Source organism: Osmerus eperlanus, chromosome 15 (assembly GCF_963692335.1).
Source record: "Osmerus eperlanus chromosome 15, fOsmEpe2.1, whole genome shotgun sequence".
NCBI lineage: Eukaryota > Metazoa > Chordata > Actinopteri > Osmeriformes > Osmeridae > Osmerus > Osmerus eperlanus.
Window position 1 is genome coordinate 1,898,540 of NC_085032.1, and position 14,519 is coordinate 1,913,058.

A 14,519-nucleotide genomic window follows, 5' to 3' on the forward strand; every position below is an offset into this window, starting at 1 on the left:
GACATGGGTGAGGGCTTGGGCCTGGCCCCTGGGTGCTGCTGATGAGGCTGCCTGCTGCCCTTGGAGAAAGGACCAAGAGGATGGAAAAAAGCAGAAGATATTATTTCAACCGTGGACACTGTATGACTAATAAAGATTCCATGCAATGGAATATGTTCTTCTTCCGTGGAAGACTACTGTGTGTTACCCATTAGTCAGCTACGTTACACAAGAGTGAGAGCATGGTCTGGCCCCTAATGTCTACATACAATTGTGCATACAAAGACAAAAACGTATGGGCAATGCGTATTGTGAATAGCTACAGAAGACTCTAAATCACTGTGCTCCAAAGATACTGTCCTGTCACACATAAAAATTCACCAATTGAAGAATGTGAGAGATGGAGAGAGAGAAAGAGGAAAGATAACAAATGAGGCCAGGATAGCTTAATCAGAGGCGTGAATGACGAAGAGTCGCATTCACAACGAACAGATATCTATTTATGTGTTTTACCAGCATGCACACACTTATACACACAGGCACACACACTCACACCTCTGCAATGTTGTAATCAGTAAAGGTCAGAGAAAGTGGATGGGCGTGGGGGGGTGGACGTGTTTCAATAAGAGGGAAATTTAACAACGAGGTTTGGAGAACATATTAACAGCAGCCCCAAGGGAAGGAAATTAATGTTGAGACTTTGAACGGAGTAAAATGTCACCATCCAAGTTAACCTTTTTATTTTGGTTAGCTGCATCACTTTCATTAAGAAAATAAACTTTGATCCTAGGCCCCACTGTAAACAGCCTTGAAAACCATGACAATAATTCTGAAGGCTACAATAAAAAATGGTATACTGTTAAAATATAATTTCTAGTTGACAACACTAGTTCAATACGACATTCCCATTTCATTTCTTTATTCAACAAACCCTACGATCACACCTACAGTATATTAATATGAAACTATAGAATTAAAAATAAATTGACAATAAAAATTTGAATAAAGATATGCTAAACTAGACAGAATTAAACTTCAGCAACTAGCAAGTGACAGCAGCAGTGACTTACCTTCAGTGACAGGTGGGGGGAGGTGCACAAAGGGCACACTTATTAGTGGTATCTGGCTTCCAGCTTTTGACAACCTAGTCATTAGAGCAGATAAACATTTTTTTTAATGTAAAAAAAATGTCACACAAAGGGAAAACTTAACGGTCTTAAGTTGAAGTCATATGGGTGAAGACCATTTTTACACATGATTGCCCAATTTATTTTTGTTTTGATGCAACTGTTTTAACTATGTGAGGCTGCCACAAAGCCTATCACCATTCCCTCTTGCACTAAGGGAAATTAGACTAGAACCCTGTTTAATTCTACATACTTCACTCTTAGTATTTTGAAGTGTAAATGAGCAGCATGCTTTTTAATCTATTCAATCTTCATAAATAATAAGTGTGCATACTTATTAAAAATATCAGATACAATTTAAGTACACCTGAACATTTGAGTGTTTGGATGTTTTGGATATTAGTTTAAACAATAGGTTTGGAGGTGATATATTACAGTTTTTCTCAAATGCTAAAACACATTTCACAAACATTTCCTCCATGTTCCCCAATGTCTAAACACAACACCCTTTTCTAAAGCTACATAAACACAACCACTCCTTCTCACTTCAAAACTCAAACTTTCACACCAAAAGAGCAGCTCGAAGCTTTCAAAAATGTAAACACTATACACATCATTACACACTACAGCAAAACAATTGAAAACACAATGCTCAATTTGTGAGAAGGTTCTTTGTTTCATAACTGCCTATGCATATTTTTAGAAACTTTACAGTAATGGATCTTCTTAGATCTCTGCAGAGGATTAGGCATTTATATTTGTGTGTTTCATATGAAGAGTATAAATCTATAGTAAATTCTGCATGTACACTACTGTAACACAACTCAATGCAAAAACAATCTAATGCACACAACAGTACTCTTGAAAACATGATCAGGGTGTGAAGTTTTTTTATTTACTTTATTCACACCACACACACACACCACAATCACTGTGCGGCATCATGTCGCTGAGCTGCATCGGGCCACATCACCTCATCCACATCGCAGGCTATAATGTCTCTTGCCAGGCACCGCGGGAAAAACGCCCTGGAATGGCGCATCCATCCTTGGAAGGCCTCCACTGAGATGTCAACACAGGCCAGCTCCATTGCCCTTAGGAGGTTCTCTCTAGTGTATGGTTGTCTGTCATAAACCTTCCATCTCCACGATGAGAAGAACTCCTCTATAGGGTTCAGGAAAGGGGAGTAGGGTGGCAGACAGACGTTTAAAAAGTGGTTACTGTTGGTGGTGAACCACTCTCTGATTTGGTTTGTTCTGTGGAAGCGTACATTGTCCCAAATGATCACATAAATGTGATGTGCGGGCCCAGGATGGTGTTGTTGGCGGTCCAGGAGGACGTCTTTTAGCTCCTCTAGGAAGGTGAGGAGACGTTGGGTGTTGTTAGACCCAAGGACAGCATGCCGGTGGACAAGTATTTAAGAAGAGCAAGACAATACTGTAGCGATCTCAGTCACTACGAAGAGAGGTTTTTCTTGAACGAGCACTTTATTACTTCACAACAATGCACGTAAATCACTGCTACTAAACCGTGAGCACGAAGAGGCTCATCAACCAGAAAACACATTTACTTATTCAGGTGTCCCCGCCCCCCGGCTCCTCTGCCAGCCCCCCCCCGTAGTGCCTAGCAACCCCCACATGAGCTTCCGCTGCTGACAGAGAGCAAGGACACCAGCACACAGGCCCACATACATCACAATGAACATGAACTTGAACAAATCAACACATACAAGACACTACATTACCCCCCCACTACAAAGTCCCTCGTCCCCGAGGGAACAAACAAAGTCTGCATAACGATGGGGCAGTCTCCTGGCCCTTTGTGGACGTGAGGCGGGGGGTAACAGGCTTAACCCGGGGGCAGGGGAAGTGGGCTGAGACCCGGGGGACACAAAGACAGGGTCACCCCCTCCAGGCTCTGGTTGTGGGGAATGCGGTGTGTGTGTGTGTAGTGCAGGGGGTTGGGTGCGTGGGGTACCTGGAACCTGGGGTAAGGCATTGCCTTGATAGGGGGCCAGTCTGTCTCTGTGCAGTGCAACCTTCCGTCCTCGTGGCGGTAGCTGCACCCGATACATCACCTCCCCCATCCGCTCCAACACCCTGCAGGGCCCCACCCACTGACAGTCGAGCTTTGGACACCGGCCCTTCTTTCTTTGTGGGCTGTAAACCCAAACAAGCTCTCCAGCCTGGAAATTCCTACCCCGTGCCCGCACATCATAATTGCGCTTTTGCCTTGCCCCAGCACTTTCCTGCTGTACCCGGGCGAACGCATGGGCAGACTCAAGCCTGTCCTGGAGCCTCCTAGCATATTCCGGGCCTGGAGAAACCACAGGGGCGTCTGGAGGCCGCCCAAAGGCCAGCTCTGCTGGTGTGCGGAGCTCCCTCCCTAGCATGAGGAGTGCTGGGGAACACGTGGTCGACTCCTGGACTGCAGACCGGCACGCCATGAGCACCAGCGGCAGATGCTCATCCCAGTCTCGCTGATGCTCTGATGTCAGTATGGCCAGCTGCTGACCCAGTGTGCGGTGAAGCCTCTCCACGAGCCCGTCACTTTGAGGTCGTAACGGTGTGGTGCGTGTCTTCTGTATGCCCAGGCGGCTGCACATGGCAGCGAACACCTGGGACTCAAAATGTCTCCCCTGGTCGCTGTGCAGTGTGTCAGGCATCCCAAACCGGCTAAGTATGCCTCCCAGCAGGGCATCTGCCACAGTCTCTGCTTCCTGGTTTGGGAGGGCATAGGCCTCTGGCCACTTTGTGAAATAGTCAATAACAGAGAGGATGTAGACATTACCCTTGTTTGTGCGGGGAAGCGGGCCCATCACATCTACAGCCACTCTCTCCATGGGGGCCCCCACTAGATGCTGCTGCAGCGGGGCATGTGACCGACCTGTTGGGCCTTTCCGTGCAGTGCATAAGTCGCACCGTCTGCAGAAGTCTTCTACGTCCCGCCGAAAGTGGCCCCAATAGAAGCCTTGACGGAGGCGGCGGAGCGTTTTGGTCACACCAAAGTGGCCTGACCCCGAGGCTCCGTGCATGCCCTGCAGTACAGCTGTCCTCAGGCCCTTGGGGACCACCAGCTGCCAACGCTCCTCCCCTGTAGCAGGCTCTTTCCACGCCCTCTGCAGCACCCCGTCGATCAGGCGCAGCGAGTCAAACTTTGACCACAGTCCCTTGGTGGCCTGTGAGAGTCTTGCCACCTCTTCCCATGGCGGCCTCTGCTGTGACTCCACCCACTGATGCACAGGGAGTAGGTCGGGGTCGAGCTCCTGCTGTTGCCTCCATTCCCCCACGCTCACCATCTGCAGCTCTCGGCAGTCAACCACTTCAGCCCGCCGCACTGCCTTCTGTTGCTGCTCCTCTTCACACAGCTCCTGTTCCCGACTCTCCCTCCGTTCACAGTGGTGGCACCCGTCTGCAGCACACGGGCGACGGGACAGGGCATCTGCATTGCTGTGTTGAGCTCCTGCCCGGTGCACCACTGTAAAGTTATAGGCCTGGAGCTCCTCCAACCACCTGGCGACCTGCCCCTCCGGCTCCCTGAATGACATCAGCCACTGGAGAGCTGAATGATCGGTTCTCACAGTGAAAGGCAGACCGCACAGGTAATATTTAAAATGGCGCACGGAGAGCACCACTGCCAGGAGCTCTCGCCGGGTCACGCAGTAGCGCTTCTCAGCCTTGTTGAACACTCGGCTGAAATACGCCACCACCCTCTCCCCATCTGCACCCACCTGAGACAGCACTCCTCCAGCACCCACCCCACTGGCATCAGTGTCCAACATAAATGGGAGAGAGGGGTCAGCTGGAGCCAGCACAGGGGCATCGCTGAGGGCCCGGCGCAGCTGGTCGAACGCCCCCTGGCATGCATCTGTCCAGATAAACTCTCTGTCTTTATGCAACAACTGGAACAGAGGGGCAGCGATGCACGAAAAACCCCGTACGAACCTCCGGTAGTATGAGGCGAGGCCCAAGAAACTTTTCAAGTCCTTTTGAGTGGACGGAACGGGCCAGTCTGCCACCGCCTGCACTTTGTCTTGCACAGTGCTGATTCCCTCCCGCCCCACTCTGTGTCCCAGAAAAGTCACCTGCCGCTGCATAAAATGGCACTTATCCAGGTGGAGTTTCAGCCCTGCTTCCCGGATCCTCTCCAGCACGCGCCGTAATGACAACAGGGCGGCATCGAAAGAGGGTCCATGTGCCAAGATGTCGTCCAGATAAACCAGGCACTCCTGGCGTGGGATGCCAGTCAACACCTGATCCATCAGTCTGGCAAAGGAAGCAGGGGCGTTGCACAATCCAAAACTGAGGACCTTAAACTGCCAGAGCCCACGTCCAGTGCAAAAAGCAGTCTTCGGTCGGGCAGATGGGGCGAGAGGCATCTGGTAATAGCCAGAGCGAAGGTCCAGGGAGGAAAACCAGGCAGAGCCTGAGACTAAGTCCAGAGACTCATCCACGCGGGGTAGTGGATATGAGTCTTTCTTAGTTACCCCATTCAGTGGCCTGTAGTCCGAGCAGAGGCGCCACTCACTGTTCTTTTTGGGGACCATGACCACTGCAGCTGCCCAGGGGCTATCTGATGGCTCGATGATGCCTGCCTGCAGCATGTTCCCGACAGCTTTGTCACACGCCTCTTTCCGTGCCAGTGGAAGCCGGCGGGGACGGCACTTTATCGGACGGGCGTCCCCGGTGTCAATCTCATGCTCCACCAGCTGTGTTCACCCAACGTCATCCTCCCTCAGTGCAAAGCTGTCTTTAAACTCCACTAACAGCCGCCACAACAGCTCCTGCTGTTGTGGCGGTCCAGGTCACCACAGTTCTCCATCCAGATTTTCGTGATGGCAGAACGCGTTGTCTCCTCCTCCGTCTGGGGCAGCAGGGCCGGAGACGAGCAGCCCATGCTGATGGGGGCTGGCACTGCCAGCAGGGGTGGAGGGGAGTTGGCTGCTGTCACCTCTGTCTCCAGCTGAGAGGGAGGCGACTGAACAGCCATGCTGTGGGCGTGGGGGGGTGGTCTGTTAGGGGAACACGCACCCTGATGTCGTGAGGGGTTTTGGGGAAACGTGGGTGTGGCCTGCGGCTCTGCTGTGCCAACTTCTCGTGCCGGCAAAGTAATGGGTGCAGCAACTGGTGATGTCACGGCCGACAACGCGATGACAGGCCAGTCCTGAAACCTGAGCGTGCCTCTGCCCAGGTCCAGCTGACAGCCCGTGGCCTTCAAGAAATCCAGTCCTAGTATGCACGGGTCCTGCACGCTTGCCACCCACACTGGGTGGCGGACAGCTTTTCCCCCCACAGTCAGTGTCATTTCTCCCCTGCCTTTCATGGGTGCCAACCTGCCCGTGACTGTGCGCAGCTGCACAGTGGTGGGCTCTAACTGAGTCCAGCCTGGCACCACATCAGGTCTTACCAGCGTCACTGTGGACCCCGTGTCCACCAGAGCAGTGCAGGGAACCCCCTCAACGGTCACTGGGACATGACAAAAGTCCCCAACACAAGTCCGCCCCACCACTACCACAGGTTCCGTGGGGATGTTGTCGTCTGCTTCTGGGGGGAGTGGGCCCTGACTCCCCCGTCCGTGCTTTCGGGCCCTTCCTGCAGACGACGAAGAGGATGGGGCTGGGGTCCGCACAGCCTCCCCTCCTCCTCTCCGCGTTTCCCGGACCCTTGGGTGCTTTTAGGCACTGCCTGAGGAGATGACCAGGCTGGCCACAGCCCCAACACACCCTGGGTGACGTGTGCGGGGTACGGGTTGGCTGGATAGACATAGCCTGTATTAGTTCCGTCAGCTCAGATGCCCATGCTGGCTTTTCCAGGCCAGCGTTGGTGCCCACTGCCACTCTTGTTAAGGGCATGCTCTCACTGTGGTTACCTCCAGCTGGCGCACCCCACACGAACTCCCTCTCCACTGCCAACTCCAATGCAGCCTGCAGAGATCGAGGGTGCTCCAGCTGCACATGCACACGCAGCTCAGTGGGAGACAAAGCTCTGACGAACTGGTCTCTTGCCAGCTCGCTCTGCACATCCGGTGGCATGTGTGCGTATGCCCGCCGAGTGAGGCTCTCAATGTCATTTGCTAATGCACGCAGGGGCTCCCCTGGGAGTCTGTACCTGTTGCTGAGTTCATTTTTCAGCAGGCCAGGCTGCACACATTGTCCAAAGCGCCTCTTTAATGCAGCCACCAAAGCCCCATAATCATGCCTGTCCTCAGGGCTAACCAACAGAAGGCATTTTAATGCATCGTCTGTGAGGCACATTGCCAGCTGCAGGGCTTTCTCTCTTTCCGTCCACTCCCCCGCGTGAGCCAGCAACTCAAACTGTGCATGTGCTTGCACCTGCAGCCATGCCAGCCTCCGAAGCCATCCTCGCAGCCGAATCCCGTGTCTGAGATCTTGCCTGTTCCATCCTTTGAAACTCCTCAGACCATCGGGCTGGACCACTGTCTCCCTCCTCCTTAACTTTCATGCCAGAAAAGTCCTCCTTACGCGAAGCCATGTCCCCCACAACAAACGTAGCCGCTAGCTAAACTGATAATTATCTACCCCCAAAAAATAAACGATAACGAACTTGTCTCCCGAGCTCACTCACTTTAGTTAAAGTTCACTTCTGACACCAATTGTAGGGATCTCAGTCACTACGAAGAGAGGTTTTTCTTGAACGAGCACTTTATTACTTCACAACAATGCACGTAAATCACTGCTACTAAACCGTGAGCACGAAGAGGCTCATCAACCAGAAAACACATTTACTTATTCAGGTGTCCCCGCCCCCCGGCTCCTCTGCCAGCCCCCCCCGTAGTGCCTAGCAACCCCCACATGAGCTTCCGCTGCTGACAGAGAGCAAGGACACCAGCACACAGGCCCACATACATCACAATGAACATGAACTTGAACAAATCAACACATACAAGACACTACATTCGATACAAAATTCAAGTTACAAACATAACAAGATAGTAAGGATATTTTTTTCTTCGCGCAAACTTCTTGTGAAAGGTTTTTTTTGTATATCAATGACAGAATTTGTTTTGACGCACCGCCACTGATTCACAAAACCTAAGTTTCTGCTAGCTATGCTGCTCTCGTAGATGCTTGTTCTGGTAACTAGGGGAATTTTAAAGGTCGCTGATGGTCACCGAATCAGTCCAATCGCGTTGAAGTAAGAACGATAGGAACCCATGTCATTGGTTAGGGCGCAAAGATTTGCGCCCCAGAATCGAACTTTCAATCCGCCAATGAAAAGCTGTTCCTGCTGAAATGACAGCAAAAAGTTAACTAGCTTCCATAGACTTTGCTGTTACCGGCGCCCTTCACCTGAAGGAGGGGCTTTTCTCAGTAATGACGAATGGAAATATATTATGTTTGGTCACATTTAAGTGGTTGTTGTCAGGGGCTTACGGTCTCCCACACACATTTAACGCGTAAACACGGTACATTTCTTATTTTTATTATTTTGTATTTAATGTTTTTGACATATTTTCATACATATTTTCATCTCAAAATTTTAAGTGGGGCGGCGCACTTTCGCCCACTATTGACGCACCGCCACTGCCATGGCCGCACAAAGAGTAATATTACCCCCCCGTTGGCCAGGAACCTCAGTGATGGCTCTGGCCAATGATGTTACAGCCTCTTTGCCTTCGTTTCTGCAGGTTGAAGCCAGCCTCATCCAGGAAGAGGTACTCATGAGGTCTGGCCATCGCGTCCAACTGTAATATCCTCTGTGAAAAGGTGCACAAGTGTTCAGAAGAACAGTCAATCAGGTAGCACAGTATTGTCCAGAAGTAATGTAGGCCACTGAGCAACACAGTATGTCCACTAACTGTACTGTGAACATGGATGTATACTTACTTGCACATACTCGTAACGTAGGTCTTTGTGTCGCGCAGAGTTGCGCTCAAAGGGAACCCTATAGACCTGTTTCATCCGCATCTTTTGGCACCGGAGAACTCGGTCTATTGTGGCCAAGCTGACATCATCAATGCTCTCAAAGTTGACATTATCGGCAATGACTTTGTCTCTGATCTCCCGGAGTCTGATGAGGTTGTTCTCACGAACCATATCCACAATGAGGGTTTCTTGTGCCGCTGTAAATATGGCAACCCTCCCACCTCTATGTGGCATTCTTTCAACTCTAAAGAAAGAAACATGTGTTGTCAATTGTCAATTGTTTTACAATACAGTAACAACTGATTCACGAGTTCAGTAATCACACCATCGATTGAATAGATAGCTTTTATTGAAGCTGGGCTGGTAGCAAAGCCAAGCCTAATGCATTGTGGTACAGGCTGGTAGCAGAGCCGAGCCTGAGGCTGGTAGCAGAGCCGAGCCTGAGGCGGTTGGTGTAGGCTGGTAGCAGGGCCGAGCCTGGTGCTGATGGAGGCCGGTAGCAGAGCCGGGCCTAGGTTCCTGGGAGGATGAGAGTGTGATTAAGGGATGCAGAGATGGTGGAAGTGATGTGGATGGTGCATGTATAGTTACCGGGGAGGTGATGGGGATGGTTCATGAATAGTTACCGGGTATGGACTCGGGGTGTGGCGGAGAGTCCTTAAGGGTCACGGCCGAGCAGCGGCTCAACCGGATCCCCAAAGGAACACTCACCTACGGGCTGCTGCGAGGCTGATGAGAGCTTGAGTGTGGTGGAGATCGGGGAGGTTGGTCCTGACGTATAAGCGGTATGCCTGAGAGGACCAGCGACCCAGAAGCTGGATAGTGTGGTCAGCGACGCCCTGGCTGGAAGCAGAGGAAGCGGCACCGATTCTGAAAGAATGTGCGGAATAGTGTGTGGGGTCTATGCCTGATTTGGTGAGGATGAGGCGGAGATGATGGTGGAACCAGAACCGGGAGGCGACGAGTCCTGATTCCGTGATGAATAGTGGGCTGAATGGGAGGGCGTGGCTTCCGGATTTGGAGTGAATGAGTTTCTGTAGAGACTCGAAGGGGCTGAGAGGAGAATTGAGGCGGAATAGGAAGATGGGAACTGCGGGCCCGCTCTGATTGGTCTTGCTGGGTTTCAGAGAGAAAATGAGTGTGTCGGGGGAGTGTAGGGTGATGTCAGAGACGCATGGGTGAGCAGAAGGGTCGAAAGTGAAGGAGGTGGACGTGAATTTGGAGCACCTCAGAAAGCCAGGAGGAACATAGCCTCCAGGGTGGAGTCAGTGGAATGGGAGGAGTAGCCAGACCGCAGTGTGGTGATGCAGGCGGCTAGTAGGTCGGCAGTGAGGGGGAGTCGTGCAGAGGGAGAGCGGGGTTCCAGGCGCTTCAGACCCTTCATGAGAAGGGAGGTCTGGCTGTTGGAGATGGCTGTGCAGGGGGAACCGGAGAGCAACTTGCAGAAGAAGTTGATGCCGCTGAGGTATGTGTGGATGGTGGAAGTGCGGATACAGAGGTGCGCGTGAGCGTATGAGATGAAGCTGGTGATGGAAAGGAGGTTGAATGAGGGGAATGTGAGGTGGTGAATGGTGTGGAAGGACCTGACGCTTTTCCAGGCTGTCCAGTAGGTGGAGAGTGTACGGGGGGACAGACCTTGGAGGATGACGTCCTGGGTATGGAGGTGGAGGTCGTGGAGGGGTGCCGTTACGGGAAGATCGTATAGGAATACGGAGGGACCGGAGTGGGAAGGGGGTCCGCCTCTGGGGCCAAGCGCCTGAATTTCTGCAGGGAGAGACGAGAGAGAGAGTAGGCAATGGTGTTGTGGTGACCGGGGATGTGAGTGGCTCTGATTATGAACTGATGTGTGACTGAAAGCCAGGTGAGGCGACGGATGAAGGGCATGGCGGTGATGGAGTCTGATCGGCCTTTGTTGATCCAGGAGACGACGGCAGTGTTGTCGGAGTGGATGAGGATGGATTGGCGTGACCATTCATGGCCCCAGAGGAGGGCGGCGATGATGATGGGGTAGACCTCGTGAAGTGCAGATGAGGGGGCCAGTGAGGGAGAAGGGCAAGAAGGGAACTCGGAAGGCCATGGGGAGGAGAACCAGCGGCCGTTATAATAGCAGCCGCAACCAGAAGAGGGGGCGGCGTCGGTGAAGAGCTGCATGTCGTTGGGGTTGGATACAAGATCGTTATAAAAGAAAGTGATGCCGTTCCAGTGGGAAAGGAGATGATGCCAGAGCTCCAACTCCATGAGACAGGAAGCGTCCAGTATGATGGTGTGGTGGAGCGACTGTACGGATGAAGCCAGGAGGAGGAGGTGGGAAATGAAGGAGCGGCCTTGGGGGATGATGCGGAGGGCGTAGTTCAGATGGCCGAGAAGGGAGAGGAGTTGGCGCTTGGTGCAGGTGGGGGTGATCAGGTAATTGGAAAGAAGGAGCGTGATGCGGTCCAGTTTGTCGGTGGGGAGTGAAGCTTAGAAAGCCACGGAGTCCAGTGTGATACCGAGGAACTCCAGGGTTGTAGCTGGCCCTTCTGTCTTTTCCAGGGAGAGGGGGACACCCAGTTGTGAGAACACCGTGGTGAGAGCGTGGAGGCCTTGCGCCGGTGGGGGATGAAGGGGGGCCGATGGTGAGGAAGTCGTCCAGGAGATGGACTAAGAAGGGAACCTTGGACTCATTGAGAAGGATCCAGCAGAGTGCTTCGGAGAGGCAGTCGAATAAGCGTGGGCTGCTTTTGCAGCCGAATGCCAGTCGGACGGCAAAGTAGTAGGAATCCTCCCAGCAGACCCCAAAGAAAGCCCAGTAGTCTGGGTGGATGGGACCGCCGGACATCACGACCGCCTTGAAGGCGGTCGTGATGTCGGCCTTCGCCAGCCAGGCGCCACGGCCGGCCAGGCGGATGAGGGAGATGGCGGAGTAAGCCAGGGAGTAGTCCGGGCTGGGGATCAAGCTGTTTGTGCTGGGGACGGGGCCGCGACGGGGAGCAGAGAGGTCGATCACGAGCCTCTGCTTGCCCGAGTACTTCCGGGTGGCGACGCCGATGGGGCTCACCCGGTAGACAGGGAACGGGGGAGAGGGGAACGGGCCAATCATGAAGCCCTGAGACACCTCCTTGGCCAACAGGGCAGAGACCACGGCGGGGGCCTCGAGCGCCGAGCGGAGGTTTGGGCAGGCAAAAGAGCAAGCGGGCAAGGACACCAGGCCGGGGGAGAAGCCTAGGGAGGAACTGCACAGCGGCGGGGTCGGGGTGGCGGCGGAGGGCCGCAGCCAGGGCAGGGACGACGATGGGGGTGGACAAATGGGCAGACAGTCAGGGGGCCGGCCGGCCGGGTCAAGGGAGCAGGAGGAGCGGGAGTGGGCCCCGCCGCAGAAGGAGCAGACGTGGAGGCTCCGGCAGGACGACAAGGAGCAAGACCCGGCGTTGAAATTATTGCAGATCATGCGCCCCTTCTGCATCAGGATGGGGCGGCCCCGGCGGTCGGTGCCCGCAGGGCCGGACATGAGGGGCTGCGGGGTGAGGGGGTGGGGAGGGGCAGAGGAGCGGGAGGAGGAGGAGAAGGCAGGCCGGGCGGGGGGCCGCGGGCAGGCGCCGGGCGGGCCGCAACCGTGCACTCCAGCGACGGATGAGAGGGGGCGCCGCACAGGGAACAGGGCAGGGCGGACCGGGCGGCGAAGACCCGGCAGTAGGCCTCGCTGTCCAGCACGCCCCAGTAGGTGGACTCATTAAACTGCTACAGCCGCCCTGCGGCCTCGGAGGCAAACCGGACGTGGTAGGTGTAGAAGCCGGAGCCCCCGAACTGCAGGGCGAGCTGCAGGACCAAGGACAGGTAGTCTTCCAACTCCGCACGGTGCCCGGGAAAGGAGGAGCAGACAACGTCCCGGTACAGGGAGAAGGCGTAGGCAAACTCCGCAGGTGTGAGCTCCCGGCGCCGGGCGGGGTCAGGGTGACGGAGCAAGACGGGGCCGCAGGACCCCTCTAGGGTACGGGGGGCGGAAACCTGGGAAGGGAGGAGAAGGTCAGCCAGGTCCACATAGTTACCCTGCAGGATGGCGGCCCGGAGGGCAGAAGACACGGGGGAAGGCCGGGAGGCAGAGGGGGCCGCGGGGCGGACCGGGGGAGGCGCCGGGCCAAGGGAGAGGACCTTCTCCTCTCCCTTGTTGGCCTCCTCCTCTCCCTTCTGGACCTCCTCCTCTCCCTTGTTGGCCTCCTCCTCTTCCTCGTTGGCCTGCTCCTCTTCTTCCATGGCCAGCTCTTCTCCCTCCTCTGACTCGAATTCCTCTTCCCCTAACTCTGCCTTCATCCAATGTGTTTGTTTGGAATCTTCAACAAACTGTGCACTCTGAACTTTCTTTTATACATGTGGTCACAGTATTAGCAACAGGTGTCTTCAATTTTGAGTTGTTGTGTGTAATGAATGACGCCAGGTGTGTTCATTGTGTTCAAATATTGCTGACTGTGGCAAGCATTTTGCATCACATGAGCTTTCATTTGAGAATATGAGCAGAGTTCTTTTGCAACTTGTGTTTTAACAAGGAAAAATGTGTTAAGATTTATGAGAACGGAAGATTGTGTTTTGTGAATTGTGTCTTCATGTGAAATGTGTTTATGATATTGAAAATGATGGCTAGATTTAGTAAATGTGTTTAGACAACTGGTCATTTGGTTTAGAGGATTGGCTTTTGTGTTTTAGCATTTGAGAAAAACTGTAAAAATGCCCCAGCTGCAACAGGTGCAAGCACACCTAATAATTTCCCCAGAAATTGTACCCTCTCTAGTATTAGATGTTGTTTTACGTAGGTAAAGGTCCTCATCCAGTCTGTTTCACTCTCTAGCCCCATGGCCTGTCCATTTCCCTCTTGCCCCTTAACATGGCTGGAGGTGAGTGATTTGTACAGGGTTTAATTTAATGAGAGTGAAAATCAGTGGCTCTAGCTTGCGCACACTTGTAACTTCTGAGGGTGGCATTTGACTTACAGCTGGAGCAACAGAAGTACTTCTAGTTTGTAGTATCTTGGATATTAATGTTTTTTTTTTTTTTTTCTTCTAGTCCCTTCTAGTCTGTATAGGCTCAAAAAATTACTGTATATTAAATCAATTATCCACTTCTAACCATTTTATTCTATATGATGAATTGCAGAATATGTAGTTGTTTAGTGTCAGTTATCAACAGGCTTCTCACTAAATTCAACTATCTTTCCTAATACAAAATAAGTTTTATTTAATTGACAGAGCCAACTGTCATACACAACATGCACTTTGTGGCTAATCAAAATCACCTATAAAAGTATTTGTTACATTCAAAACTAGTTTTATTGGGTATCGAATGTCCATACTGTATGTATCCACCCAGTATTTCAGTAACAGCAGTCTTGTACAGTATTATGCAGGTATGCAATATCCACAAGAGTGACAGTGCTGTTACAGAGTTGTGTAGAGACTGAAAAACAAACATCAGATGACTATCTGGTAATCGTCTGTGAGCAACTGTTTTCATGCTAGTAGGGAAAATATGCATGTGAATGCACTTTTACACCACCCACA

General features: G+C 52.5%; 1 pseudogene; it reads right to left on the minus strand.

Annotated features, from left to right (window-relative positions):
- Positions 1-10,677: 10,677 nt before the first annotated feature.
- Positions 10,678-13,816, minus strand: LOC134035326 (uncharacterized; annotated as a pseudogene).
- Positions 13,817-14,519: the final 703 nt, after the last annotated feature.